Genomic DNA, 15,675 nt, shown 5'->3' on the forward strand with positions numbered 1-15,675 from the left:
GCCCCTGCCAAGACCTGAGGAACCAAGGGGAAATCCCGGAGGGAAGCCAGTAAAATCCTGAAAGATTTGGACCTGGTTTAACTCCTGCCAAATAGGCAGAGGAGACTGGTTAGAATCTTTCCATCAAGGAGTCAGGAGGAGAGGCGTGCCTGGCGGAAAAGGACACCCTATGTAGGGACAGTAGTGAGCATGGAGGAGCCTTACTCCCAAGAAGAAATGAGGAAAGTGCAATCCTCAGGAATATACCTGGTCCGGGATGGGGATAGACCAGTGGTTCCTAAACCTGGCCCTGGAGGCACCCAGCCAGTCAGGTTGTCAGGATATTCACAATGAATAGAGAAATGTGCATGCAGTTTTAGTCAGCTGGTGTGCACTGGTACAGAGTGCCAGCCTCTTTTTTCCTACTGTCCAGAAATGTCTTAACTACTCTGTTACATTTCTCACTCGAAATCTCCCATCGTGCTCCCCCTCCCCCTTTGGTGCACCAGCCATCCTCAAACCTGTGACTCTCAGATTCCGAGGCAGCCAGCTTCAAGGTAGATCTATTCTGGGTTACATGGCTGCTTACACCATAGCAGCTGGGGAAAAAAGTCCTGGTTACCCTGACCCCTAAGATTGGCTCTGCATGAATACTGGTACCTTTTTCCTTAAAAAAAAAAAAAAAAAATACACCGTGGGATAGATTCAGTAAATGGTGCTCAAAATTCATCACCGAAAAAAATTGACACGGAATAGTATAATGGATGTTCTGGGATTGACGCTCATTATAGAATACTGTGACGTGCTATTCTATAATTCCGGGAACGGCACCAAACTTTGTGGGGAAAGGATTTACACCAGCTGAAACCTGGTGTAAATCCTGGTGCCTAAGTTAGGCCCAGATCCCCAGTATTCAGTAATATTGTGCACGTCTTTAGTGAATGCTCCTGACCTGCCCATGCCCCTCCCATGGCCATGCCTCTTTTGAGTTGTGCACTGTAAGATTTGCACGTAGATCTTTATAGAATGCAGCTTAGCAAGATGTTCGCGTAAATAAAAAAAAACGTTGCCAATTAATTCCAATAATTGATAGCACCCAATTAGCACTAATTGTCTTGTTAGCCAATGTAGTTGCACATGCATCTCAGGATAGCACATAGTTGTATGCGTGGAAATGTGTGCACCATATATAGAATCCAGCCATAGGTATTGATGTATAGCTTCATGATCGATGTAAAGTATTCATAATTTGTTCTTAGGAATACTTTCTCCAGTGTCCGTTCAATGAGAAGAGACTATGAACTCCCAATTCATGCCCCCACCCTATACTTATATTAGTCCAAATCCAAAATTAAGCCATAGTCTGACATAGTTCTTCTGTTTTTTTGTGGCCATAAACCAAAAGAATAAGAAATGCCAGACTCATGATGATACCAGCTGTACATAATTAAATATTTGCAGGGCAGTTCTATAACTGGGGGGCCTGTAGTTGCATGCACTTTGCACACGTAAGCAACATTGCCAAAGGGTTTAAAAGGTAAGGTTTTTCGTTTTGCGGTTGATACCAAGATTTGTAATAGAGTGGATACCCCAGAAGGAGTGGAAAACATGAAAAAGGATCTGCTAAAGTTAGAAGAATGGTCCAATGTTTGGCAGTTAAAATTTAATGCAAAGAAGTGCAGAGTGATACATTTGGGGAGTAGAAATCAAAGGGAAACATATGCACAGACAGGGAGGAGGACCTTGGGGTGATGGTGTCTGAGGATCTCAAAGTAACAAAACAGTGTGACAAGGTGGTGGCCGTAGCCAAAAGAATGATAGGCTGCATCGAGAGAGGCATAATCAGCAGAAGAAAGGAGGTGTTGATGCCCCTGTACAAGTCATTGATGAGGTCTCACCTGGAAATGCCCTCCTGAGGGAGGTAGTTTAGACAAAAATGGTGACAATTCAAAGTGGCGTGGGATAAACACAGAGGATCTCTAATTAGAAAAGGAATGGTATTAAAAAACCTTTACTTAAATGGTTTCATGTGTGTGGGTTTGTCGAGTGATGCTTAGGTGGTGATTTCGGGTGTGATGAACTAAGGCCAGTGCCAGGCAGACTTGTATGGTCTGTGTCCTATATATGGCAGTCTGGTTTAGGATGGACTGGTGTAGGCTTTCACAGCAACTCCAGTAGTTTGAACGCAAGGACAGGACTCGGCAGACTTCTATGGTCTGTGTCCCAGAAATGCCAAAGAAAGGTCATGACCAAGTATTTTACATCACATTCATTGTTGATTTAATAATGAATTGATAATGAGTGTGACAGTTGGGCAGACTGGATGGATTGTTCTTGTCTTTATCTGCTGTCACTTACTATGTACTATTCTATAGCACAACATGTAAATGCCTTAGTGCACTGCATTGGAGGGGATGGACCGTTCAGGTCTTTAACTGTATTGGAGGGGATGGGCATGATTCCAACTTATTAATGTAACTTATAGAATACTATAAATTACGAGTGTTGCATGGCACACTTAGGTATATCTGTTTGCTCCTGCTATTGACCTGGCATAAATGGCCAAGCCTAATGTAAGCATGCCAGTTTGGCTTTACTCTAGTGTTCTATATCTGTATCTTTGCACATACCATAGGTGCCATTATAGAATTGGCATTTAGTATGTTGCATCGATGCACCTAAGTGGAGGCACCAAGTTATAGAATTGCCCCCAAAAGTACATAAAGAGAATATCTAATTCAACTAATATATTCTTTGGTTACCATTATCATTCATGTTACTAAAGATGATAAATGCAACTGAGGGGAATGCTAAGTATGTTGCTCTGTTGTGTAACATTTCCATTGTTTACTGCTTTGCATGTTTAAGGCAGGCTTACATCAGGCAATTAGGAAGGACTTCTCTGAAGAAAAAAAAGAAATCCAAGTGCTCCTCAGGGGCGTCTAACAAAAGCTGGAAGTCTTCCTGCAGCTTTTGTGATGTGCGCCCTTCTTGGATGTGCTTTTCTAACCTGCAATTAGGAAGGACTTCTCTGGGCAAGTCTCTTAACCCTCCATTGCCCCATGTAAGCCGCATTGAGCCTGCCATGAGTGGGAAAGCGGGGGTACAAATGTAACAACAAGAAAAAAAAAGGACGTCCCTGTTTTTCTTACCTGCCTGAACTGACCACAACCACAGTTCTCTCAACAGTCCCCTCCAAGGTTGTTTTCAGCTTGCGCCCCCCCCCCCCCCCCCCCCCCCGCCCAAGGATCGGGACATGCGAGGACGTCCAAATCAAGTTTAGTGCATCTGGCCCTCTGCAGCAGTTCTTAAATCCCTCCCTTGGGACCACTTCTTCCTTTGATTGGCAGCTGGGGGGGGGGGGGGGGGACCTGGAAGCTTTTCCCCTTCAGGTGTTTTCCTTGTTTCCTAGGGGACTTTAACTTCATTACAGAAACATTTTCCTCTTTGTCATGGGGTCCATTGGGGTACTAAACCCCTTTCTAATCATTGGGATTCTGCTCTGGGTTTTCTTCCCTTCCTGAGCTCTCAATCACTTTTGTGGCTGCCTTTTGCTACTTGTGGGGAGAAAAGGGAATGAGTACACTGGGTCCACTCCTTAAGCACCGCAATATCTATCTATTTATCTATAGCTATGTATATTTTATATGATTTTTTGGCTTCCAGAGTTTTTGAGAGAAGGTTAGTATTTTGCACTTTAGAAAGATCCAGAATTAAAATGGCCGATGAAATATTGATCGCAGCAAATTTCTTTGGGAATACTTTAAAGGGAGGTTGTTTGAAATATTAAACAGTGTGTTTTGATCTCACATGCATTGCTCTATAGAATAATTTATGGTATTGGGCACCAGAATACATAAATGTTAGGAATATTTCAGCTGGTTGTGCATGTGATATTTTGAATTTACAGGGACATATTTAATATCAATGATTTCCTGCTTGTATTGAAATATCTTTTAAAAGTACATACTGTAAAACGAGTTATTTGCCTACTATTGCTCAAGTGTTAAGTCCAGTAGTTTCGTTAATGAATGCTGGTGAACTAATACTGTAAGCATCATTTTCAGAAAAAAAAATATTAATCATAAAAAGATAAAGGTAGTCCCCTGTACACAAGTACAAAGCCATGAATGACAGTTGCATGACCACTTCTTGGAAGATTATCAGTGGGGTTGTTTGCTACTGTCTTCCTTTTCATCTTTACACCCCTGGCTAAGGCTGGGTACTCATGTACCCACTGAAAGTAGATAGGTGGCTGAGTTAGCTAGAGGTTAGCTACCTGACAGAAATCCCATGCTAACACAGAATCTGAAGTCCTGAGTGCTGTAGTCAAGAGGCCTACTGATACCACCACAAAGCCTCCTCAAAAATACACAGCGTACTCTTAATCCTCAGTAATACTGCAATTTAATCTATTTTATATTTGAATTTGTTCGTTTTATTAATTGTTCAAAGCAATAGCTTGTCTCTTCATGTTTTCACTTTTAAAAGTATTTTCCATGTTTATTCACTTCTTTGAATATATATGTTGATTTTATGACATTTTAGCACAGTGTGTCAGTCTCAAATCTAAATAATTTTTGATTTGGATTTTGTTATTTATCTTTTCCAAATCTGAGCCCAAGGTGATTTATATTTCAGGTGCATGAGTTATTTTCTTGCCCACAGAGGCATGAAATTGATGTACCTGAGGCAGTGGATAGTGAAGTAACTTGCCCAAGATCACCTGAAGCATCTATGGGAGAAGCAAGATTTGAACTCTGGCTTCTCTGCTTTTTAGCCTACTGCTCTACCCTCTGGGCTACTATTCCTTTGTGTTTTCAGTTCTATTTCTATTTATTTCTCTTTGCATAATGGATAAAACAACATGAACTATGTATCAGTTACCAGAGAGTTATACTCTATTAGAAATGTACACTGTGTGACCATTAGGTTGTCCATGGAAAACATCTATTATAAGTGATCAACATTGCTTACCTGCTGCCTCATTGATTTCCTATGAACCTAGTCTCTCCTTCCCATGTTAATTAACATAAAGCATTCTATTATTGTTACATTATAGTTCTTAATATTCTTCTTAATGAATCTAATAATTGTAATTCTGTTAACTATGTAAGCCGCATTGTACCTGCTTCTGTGGGAAAGTGCGGGGTACAAATGTAATAATAAATTAATAAATAAGAACCAGTATAAGATGCAAATCTATTTTTAAATCTTCACAATTTAAAATATTTTTTTTATTCTTAAATTCCTTTTCTATAGAGGTAATCAGGCTTCAACATGTAAAATCATGGTACTACTGATGTTATTTAAGATTAACCAATGCCCAGAGAGATTTCATACTAAGAAATTATTGCTTTTCTTCCCATAGGAATATATGGGTGTCTTTAGCATTAGCGCGCACTAAAAATGCTAGCGCACCTTAGTAAACAGGGCCCTAGGTCTCATTACATAAAATGGGACCTGTGCTAAAATAACATGTCATTGGTAAAATAACACATCTTAACAGTAGCCCACGTTGATAATTTTTCCCTTTATTTTATTTGTAGCTCAAACTGTTCTGGTAGCTCCAAAAGGCAAAGCCATATATGATGCACTCAGCTATCTATTGTGCAGAGAAAGATACGTCATAAATCTGTGCAGCACTTACCCTGCATCTTTAAGCATTTATTTAACAGAGTGATGACAGATCTCTACTTACTTTAGGCATGATAAGATCTATACTTGTGGTATGTTTATTGATCTTATAAAATTTATTTTAAAAATAACTAATGCAAAACTTTCTGTAATATCAACCGGAAAATGCACTCAGTTTGATAGTTGTTGAATGCAATTTATTTGGATAGAACTGAATTGTTCTTCTGGACATCCCATTTTATGTTAAAGGACCCATTTTTATTTCATATTCTAAATATACTTCCAGTGCCATGCTATTGCTTTGTGCTGGTGCCACTGCATATTATCTATTATAGGAAATTTGGCAGAAAATCTTAAGTTTAAGTTTTCTTGTGAGGCAATATGTGTAGTGAATACGGTATTTATTATGGAACTTTGAATGATTTACTGTAAATATAAGAATACTGTCTGATAAATGTCCATATTTTTGTAGCTTAAACTGGTTTGAATAATAGATTATCTGGCTAATTTGAGAACAATATGCCTGTAAGGTGCTACCTGTAAGCCTGCTTTCTAAAGGCAATTTAGTTTCTTATGTGCCTTTATCAAAGAAGCTTCCAGGCCCAGTGCACAAATGGTCTCAAACAAATTTGCACCTGCTCCATAGAAGTAATAAATTTGTATATGTACTCCCCCCCCCCCCCCCCCGGTCCCCCTCCCGTTTTGGCAAGTGCTGTTGGCTGACATTTGAAAGAGCAAGGGCTGCCCAAGGAGAGAAAATCTTTAGCTGGCAAAGTTTGGTGATCCACACCAGCCACAGCAAGAGTGTCACAATTTTGGGTGGGCCTGAGTCCATAGTGGGTGGGCCCCAGGCCACCCAGGCCCACCTGATATGTACATGTTTATTTTAAGCAATACATGTATGCACTACCCAAAATCTGTCTCCAGTAATGCCTGTGCACAGAGAACCGGCTTGAGTAAATGGCACGAAAAATAAGCACCAGGAAAAATCAGCACTCAGCGCTGTTCTATAAAAGGCACTCCGGGATGAACACCCTTTATAGTATAGCACCTAGCGGGAATTCCTGTGCCCAACTTGGGGCATGAGGACTTGTGCCAACTGAAACTTGGGGTAAATCCTGGCATGTAAGCTGAGCATGGATCCCCAGAATTCTACAACATTGCATGCATCTTTTGAGAACACCCCCGGCCTGTCTGTGCCCTCCCATTGCCACTCCCCCTTTTGTGTTATGTTCTGTGGAATTTAATAGATCCAAATTGGCTCATTAATCAGTGAGACTGTGCACACATTCCAGGACCATGCGTACATTTGAGCGACCTTTATAGAATCCGGGGGGGGGGGGGGATTGTGTAAAAGTAGACACTGTGTGCTTATTTTTTGTGTGCGTCTACCTTACACAATTTTATAAGAGACCTTTTCCTTGTGTAAAACATGCTTTACATACAGAAATATTTTTATTAATGCGTTTCCTGTATCTCATCTGAAAGAGCAAAAATAGTCGCTTATGAGTGAAAAAAATAAAAGATTAATTTCAAACTGGACTTAGTGTGACTTGAACATCTGAGCTTGAGTTGCATTTTAAAAACATTGATTCTTTTCTTGTGATGTTCACTAGGATCTGACTTGAAATAATTGTGGCCAGATACTACTACTACTACTACTTAATATTTCTAGAGCGCTACTAGGGTTACGCAGCGCTGTACAAATTAACAATAAGGACGGTTCCTGCTCGGAAGAGCTTACAATCTAAAGGACGAAATGTCAAGTTGGGGTAGATAAGTTTTCTGAGTTTGTTCTGTTTATACATGAAAAGAAGCTGAAAGTCCACAAATTAGTTTCTTGCAATTAATAGTTATAATTATGTTTAATGTCATTACTTTGGCATTATATCAGGAAAGGGTTGAGAAACACTGTTTTAAGTAAATAAACTGTATGATAACTGAATGTGAAAAATGCATGTATTAGGGGAAAGCTGTGATGTAAGGCATTCGCTAATACAACACAGGATAAATTGGTTTATGTTCTTTAACCGAATATTTATGTTTTTGAAAATGTGAAGGTATTAATTTCTTATGGTATAAAATTGTTTTCAATTAGGGACGATCTACTTATTGGAATTATTGGCACTATGATCCACATTTTGCTAAGGAGGATTATTAATTGGGATTGTTGATGTTTTCTTTTTAAATTGGGAATGAGAAAGATCTTCTATTTTCATTTTTTATCAAAGTGCTTTTACTAAAACAGTCTTAGAGAAAAAGCAGACCCTGTAAGTAACCTCACACTCTTACCACAAGCCTGGAAAACTTGTTTGCCATCTTTTGAGCTCTCTTCACTGCAAATTGTTAGGCATGGCAGATTAGATAGCAAGTAATTAGTTAAAACCAGTAGTTTGTGGTTGAATTAGCACATTGCTCAATAGTATTAGCATCTCTCATTGTTAATGAGTATGTGTTAGTCTATCCTAATACTATATTGGATACTGAACAAGTTTAGACATTAAGCTTTTTAGGAAGACTGAATGATGGGTAATGATTATTTAATGACAGACCTCTGGTCTGAAAGGCACTTAGTGCTCAGAGTATTCTGCAAAGCCTATTTCTCAAAGCCTCAGACAGGTTTATTTGGTCTCACCTTCAATAGAACAGTGCTATATTGATTTCATTGGTGTGGATTTAAACACGCCATTGGTTTAGAATAGCACCTGCTGTACAGCAGAAAATGATTGTCTTAACCGGTTGCACTGTATCATTAAAATGTTTGGTTACAGATTCCTGGAAGAATGATCAGATTTTAATTCAGATATATTTAGCATGATTCACAAATGTTAGAAGGGATTCAAAATATATCATGCTTGAGTTAGTTACAAAAAGAAGAACGTTTGTCTTTTTGTTTTCGATAATACTGTTTTTTATAAGGTTTTTGTGCTTTGGATGTTTTGTTTTTTGGTCCATTTTAAAAAAAAAAAAAGTCCAACTGAAAAAAGTAGAAAATGAAGCCATTGGGATGTAGGAGGGGCCAGCATTTTTAGTAGACTGGTCTCCCAGACATTCCAGGAGATAAATGGGGCACCCTAGGGGGCACTGCAGTGGACTTCAAAAACATGCCCCCAGGTACACATCTCACCATCTTGTCTGCTGAGCTCCCTAAAACCCACTGACCACTACTGTACACAATAGCCCTTATAGGTGAAGGAGGCACCTAAATTTGAGTAAATTGGGAGGGCTCACAGTTTTAGAGTTCTGGAGGGCTCAGTTTCCACCACAGATGTGACAGGTAGAGTCCCCCACTCCAGGGTGCACTGCACTGACCACTACACTACTCCAGGGACCTACATGCTGCTCTAATAAACCTAGCTCTAACATCTGAGGCTGTCATAGAGGTTGCCAAATCCTATTTGTATTCACATTTGTGTGGGGTGGGAGGGGGGTCATTGATCACTGGGGGGTCATCCCTGATTCCCTCCAGTGGTCATCTGGTCATTTAGGGCACCCTTTTGTGCCTTATTCATTATAAATATATATACAAAAACCAAGACTGAAAATAGCTAACAATGATTTAAACCCACACTATTAAACAGTCCACTAAAGTGTTAACTTTTGTTCTCATTTTCTTAAGAGTACCCTCAGTAAAAGCCACTGTTACAAAATGAAACTAAATCAAAATAAAAAAAATGTGAACTTATCTTTAAACGTTTTGTCGGCACTCTGTAATTGAATCCTTGTCGCACATCTTTGAAGAAGAGACGGCTTTAACCCGAGTCCCTGAGGAAAGACTTTTTGAAACCCACGGTGTCGAGCATTTTCAGGGTAAGGAAGTCGGAGACCCATCAGTGGTTTCGGTACCTTGAGAAATCAATGTAAGGATTCAATTACAGAGCGCCGACAAAACGTTTAAAGATAAGTTCACGTTTTTTGATTTTGATGTAGTTTCATTTTGTAGCAGTATCACTATATGGTATGCAATAGCACATACACACAAAATAATATAAAAAGAGTAGGCCGATGAAAGAAATGCTATGCCACTGAGCAATAGAAATGTGTTTGCCTGAAAGTAGTGGTTTTTACTGAGGGTACTCTTAAGAAAAAGAGAGAAAAAAAGTTAACACTTTAGTGGACTGTTTAATAGTGTGGGTTTAAATCATTGTTAGCTATTTTCAGTGTTGGTTTTTGTATATATATTTGCCTTCTTTTCAAAAGACAGTGGGATTTTTCTTTGTGATTATTCGTTATAAAAACAGGTCTAGCTCAAAAGGTCTTAGTTTTAGTTCTAGACACTTCCATATTTTCAGTATCAGCACACTAGTTATTCCCTAATATCACCGTAACTCAGAGGTAAAACATTTTTCATCTCACAGTACACTTACATGGTGCTAAAATTGTCAAGGCAGACCCCCACACATGGTCCAGCATTTTACCTTCTTCCCCCTCCTCCACAAATAGTCAGTACTTACCTTCTCTTCCTCCCCCCCCCAACTCTTACAAATAGTCCAGCACTTACCAAATCTTACCCCCTCATCCTAAAAAAAAAAAAAAATCCACTTACTTTCTCTTCCCCCTCCCCCTCACAAATAGTTCAGTATCTGCCCCCTCTCGACTTCCACCCACCCCCTCATAAAATGTTTTCTTGTCTCGGCGGCAGCGAGCAACTGTTCATACAGCCTACTCGTGCCAATCCTGGATCCTTCTCTGTGATGCTTCCCCCCATAAGGAAGCAGGAAGTTATGTTAGAGAGAAGGCTCCATGGTTGGCACAAACAAGCTGTATGAATTACTGCCTGCTGCTGCCAACCGCTAGAGATAAGAAAACTTTGACCCTCAACTTCTGCGGCACTCCAGTTGAAAAATGCCGCCTTAACATGTTTTCCTTCCCTCCCCCTCTGTTTAGGGAAGTCAGGAAGTAGCTTCACCTATTCACACAGGTGTCAAAGTTGTTTAAAGCTACAAAGCTTACAGATGCTGTTATTCTGGGGACTTAGGGCAAGATGTACTAAACTTAACGAGCCATTAACAAGCAAGTAGTAAACCCTGGCGTGCACTAAAGGCTTCTCCGAGCCATTTTCCGATCATGGTAGCAGCTAACGAAAACGGAATGCAGATGATCCAAAGGCTATTATAATGAGATGCACTATGGTTTTCCGATCCCCTTACCGTGAAAAACCTAATGGGAGGTCTATACCTCTCGTTGGGGCAAATCGGAAGAAAAAAATGTCGTCAGGGACGTCCTTTTTGGACGTCTTTCACCTGAAAAAAAACCCCACTCCAAAGATGTTCGTTTTGGACATCCTTCACTTAATAAAAACCTGTGCCGCCCGAAAGGAAGACGCCGCGCCGCTCACTCATTCCACAGCCTGCTGCAGGAAGGCTCCAATGGGGCTCGATCGTAGCAGGAGAGTGCAGTTGAGGACGTCCATCCAAAAAGACGTCCTTTTTGGACGTCCTCCCCCCCCCCCCAATAGCTAAACGCGTTGTGATTGGCTCAGAGACTTCAAGGTCTCTCCGCTGAGTGAAGCACATCCAAAAAGGACGTTTTTATTATTTTGGGGGGGTGGGGGGAGGATGTCCAAAAAGGACGTCTTTTTGGATGGTCGTCCTCAACTGCGCTCTCCTGCTACGATCGAGCCGCATTGGAGCCTTCCTGCAGCAGGCCGTGGAGGGGGTGAGCGGTGCGGCGTCTTCCTTTTGGGCGGCACAGAGGCGTATTTAGCATGCGCAGAGCAGCCAGCATAACGCTTGGCTGCTCTGCGCATGCTCGACCGGCCGAGTGCCTGACTGTTTACCGATGGAATAGAGAATGCAAGTGAGCTACAACGAGCAGCTCATTTGCATTCCTTTTCCATGATGCATGCCTGTCCCTTACCGATTAGCTAGGGGAATTGGTAAGGGAAGGGCTTTAACGATTTTTTAGTGCATCTTGGCCTTAGGACTGTTACCCCCTTTATAACAGCAGGCAATGTTCAGAGACTTCCTTCTCACTTGAATTCTAGGCAACAGAGTTACACTGCCCTCCCCCCTTCTCTCATGGGTAGCTTGGAGCACACACCCAAACTTCCTTACTGTGCATGACTGCTTCTTATTCATTGCCTTTTCCTAAGGTCACTGCAGGTAGCATTAGACTGTCCTTTTCCACACTCATAGCTATCCTGTTTCACTGCTGATAACAACTGCTTAGTCTCAGAGCAGCTTATAAGAAAAAGGAATAAACACAGACCTCTCAGGCTTCTGTCAGTTTTGCACATCCTGCCTTCAGCACTTGGGGGAACAAGGGCTGGGCAAGCCCCACCTGGCTTCCCTGAGTTCTTGGAGCTAACTCATGGGCAGATGCTCAGAACCTAATGCTGGCACTAGAGGCAATTAGCGCTGGACTAGTGCGTACATGGGCGTAGACGGGGGGGGGGCGGGGGGGGGGCTTTGCCCCCCCTAATGACGACGACCCGCAGCGGTGAACGGGTGGCCGGCAGTAGTAAAAGCAGCAAGCAGCAGACAGGCTCGACTCCGCTTTCCTGCTCTCTCTGCGTCCCGCCCGAAAGGAAATGACATCAGAGGAAGGCGGGACGCAGAGAGGGCAGGAAAGCGGAGTCGAGCCTGTCTGCTACTTGCTGCCTTTACTACTGCCGGCCGCCCGTTCGCCGCTTCAACTTCGGTACCAGGGGCTGTTGGTAGCGGCGTTGCAGCGATTACAACAGTCTGCCTCGGCCTTCCCTGCCACACGTCCCGCCTATGCGGAACAGGAAGTTGTACCAGAGGAGGCGGGACATGTAGCAGGGAAGGCCGAGGCAGACTGCTGTTATTGCTGGCTGGCTGCAGTGCCGCTACCGGCAGCGATCAATGCAAGTGAGTGAGGAGGAAGGAAAAAGGAGAGACGCTGGAACCGGGATGGGGGGGTGAGAAAAGGAGAAAAATGGAGGTACTGTTCAGCTGCACCTTTGGGAGGAGCGAGGTGATGGAACCATGTGGGTAGGGGTGAATGGAGGGCAGAAGGAGGATCTACAGGATGGAGGGAGAGAGGTGCAGGTCTGCTGTGCTGGATATTTTTTTGGGGGGGGGATGATGAACAGAGAGGAAGAGGTGATGGATTGGGGGGGAGAAGGGATTGTTAGATGTGGATTAGCTGGTAGGAGGGAAGAAGGGGGAAGGGAAGAGAAAAGAGAGTGTCAGGGAGACAGAGAAGCGAGATTGTGGTCATTGAGGGAGCATAGAGACAGGGACACAAAGGGACAATGCTGGACAAAGGGATATTGGAAGATGATGGACATAGGGTGAGTAAGAAGACAGGGGAGATGCTGGAAATGGGGAGGTAAGAAAATGATGGGGGGGTGTGCTAGACATTGTATGGGGATGGGAACAAAGAGGGGATATGCTGGACATAGGAGAAATAATGATATAATGGAGAAGCTGACATGGAAGGGAAGGGGACATGGAGGGATGCTGGATTGAAGTAAGGGAAGGAGGATATGCTGGACAGAAGAGGGTGAGAGAAAGAGAATATACTGGTCAGAGGAGTGAAAATAGGGAGAGAGGGTGCTGTATAGAAAGGAGGAAATAGAAAGAGAGGGTGCTGGAAGAGGGGAGAATTAACAAAAAAACACAGGAATAACAGGATGAAGATTGGGGTGAGGGACACGTTGAGGGCAGATACTGAAACTCGAGGAAGGGTAGAGACAGGGCTACTGCATAAAGAAGGCACTGCATAAAACAGAAGACACTGGGACCAAAGCGAATAGAAAAACTAAATGATGAGACAACAAAGGTAGAAAAAAGTATTTTATTCAGAATTTATTAATTGGAATATGTCAGCTTTTGGAAATGTGTATCTGTGATATTTTGCATGTAAGTTTCAATTTTTCTGGTATTGCTGCATGCTGAGTCTGTCCTTGGAATTAGTGCTGTTATGGTTTAGTAAGAATATGAGTGTGTTTTTGTACAAGTTTGTGTATAGCGTTTTGCAGTGGAGAGATTGTGTGTTGGCCTTACTGAGGTGGCACCAAAACATCAGAAAGGGTGTAGAGCCTAAATCACGACACACTACCTCTTGAAGGATCTACATATAGAGCCTATGCATTTCTAAGGTCAACACTGGTATGGTATGGGAAAGGGGGTCGGGAAATACTACTGGAGATGAAGAGAGAGTGCTGGGTAAGGAGGAAAGAAGGAAGGAAGGGAGAAAGAGCTGGCTTGATATCGTATACATATTCATTATGGTTATTCCCCCAAAAAGCCAGCTCTTTTTCCCTTCCTTCCTCCATATTAGCATATTCATTTGCATATGTATATATGCAAATATGCTCCGCCCCATCCCTTGCCCCCCAAATAAAACAGTCAAACTACGCCTATGAGTGCGTACATTAATGTGACCAGAATGCTCAGAAGGCTCTAGCACAGGCAGAAAACAATGTGTGCGCCAAAGGTTAGCACAGATGGCATTTAAATGTAGGCAAATGGTTGTAAATGAGGTCATTAACTATTCCCGCTCAATGCTTAGAGAAACATAGCTCAAAAAACCCTGCCCTAAAACTGGAATCCTACAGCCAGCTTCGAGATCACGTTACGGGGCTAGAAAATAAAAAATCTCATGATTTTCCTTTTAAAATCTGCCAGTTTTTATTTTATTTGAAAGAGAAAAGAAGCCCATGCAAGCCTCTGAGCTCTGGTAGTGAGGAACAAATGTGTGGAAGTCCGAACCAAACCGAAATGGAAGCACACATTGGCATATGTGTTCTGTACTTAAATATAAGCTTTTCACTATGAGTGAGCCTCCAGTTGTCCTTTGAGTTTGTCAACATTTCTCATGTGAGACCATTCCGTTGCTGTCATGGGTCATCCACATAATTTTTTATCACATAAATCAGCCCTTCCTGGTCCACATTTTTTTGGTCTAGCAATGCACAGTACTCACATCAGTGCATTTATCACCATAAACAATTTGCATGCAGCAGTGAATTTTAATTGTAAGAACCCCTTTAACATTCAGAAATTCTGTCATAGCATGTTGCTGAAATCTAACCAAGTGTTCACTGCATGCTTCCATTTCACAAGGAATAGCAAAACAGCCTCTTCACATAGACACTTCTTGCCAAGTGAAGAAAGAGATTTTAAAGAACAAGTGAACATGTGTAGTACATCAGTGCTGGCGCTGTTGATGAATTGTGGAGGTGGAGACATTTCTTTTAATTTAACCCTCATAATAGGGCAAGTTGACAAACTAAAGAATAGCAAATCACCTGGACTGAATGATATATACCCCAGAGTATTTTTTAAGATCTTGCGAGCCGGTTGTTCTGCAGGGCGAGCCAGCTCCAGTAAATGAGGTAAGCATGGCAGGAGGACGCCACAAGCCATGCTTAACCCGTTTACCTCACCTCCCACCACTGCCCTCGTTTGCCTGCGCTGCCATGGGGGGGGGGGGGGGTAAATCATTTTTATGGCCTCCGTCGAAGCGGCCACGTCATTGAAAGCTCTGTTCATCTCTAGCCTTCCCTTCATGAGTTCGTTCCCTCAGAGTCCCACCTTCTGACGTCATTTCCTCTTTCCGCGAGGGTGGGACTCTGAGGGAACGAACTCACGAAGGGAAGGCTAGAGATGGGCAGGGCTTTCAATGACGCGGCTGCTTCGACGGAGGTAATAAAAAAGATTTAAACCAACTGTGGCAGGAAGAAAAAGGGGGATGTTGGGGGGAGAAGAGGGGCAGGTAGGCGGATATGAATGGGAGGGGAGGATGGGGGCAAAGTAGAATCACGGGACATGGATGGGAGCAGGAGGGGAGGGCAGGGGAGAGAGGAGAATCGCTGGGGATGGATGGAGGGGGACAGGGGAGAGAAAAGAATCACTGGGTATGGATGGCTGGAGGTGGGCAGGGGAGAGAAGAGAATCGCTGGCTATGGATGGCTGGAGGGGGGCAGGGTAGAGAAGACAATCACTGGGTAGGATTATGTTAACCATATCTGAAAAAAGGTGTAACTGAATTACAGAAGGTACAGAAAGGGCGACCAACATGACAAAGAGGATGGAACAACTCCTCTGTGAGGAAAGGCTAATGTAGTTAGGGCTCTTCTGCTTAAAG

General features: G+C 42.6%; 1 protein-coding gene across 3 annotated transcripts in view; it reads left to right on the forward strand.

The window, feature by feature from the left end:
• WDR7 (WD repeat domain 7) overlaps positions 1 to 15,675 on the forward strand; it is a 754,216-nt gene that overhangs the window by 462,676 nt on the left and 275,865 nt on the right. The gene's annotated exons all lie outside the window — the stretch shown is intronic.

Source organism: Microcaecilia unicolor, chromosome 2, assembly GCF_901765095.1.
Source record: "Microcaecilia unicolor chromosome 2, aMicUni1.1, whole genome shotgun sequence".
Taxonomy (NCBI): Eukaryota; Metazoa; Chordata; class Amphibia; order Gymnophiona; family Siphonopidae; genus Microcaecilia; species Microcaecilia unicolor.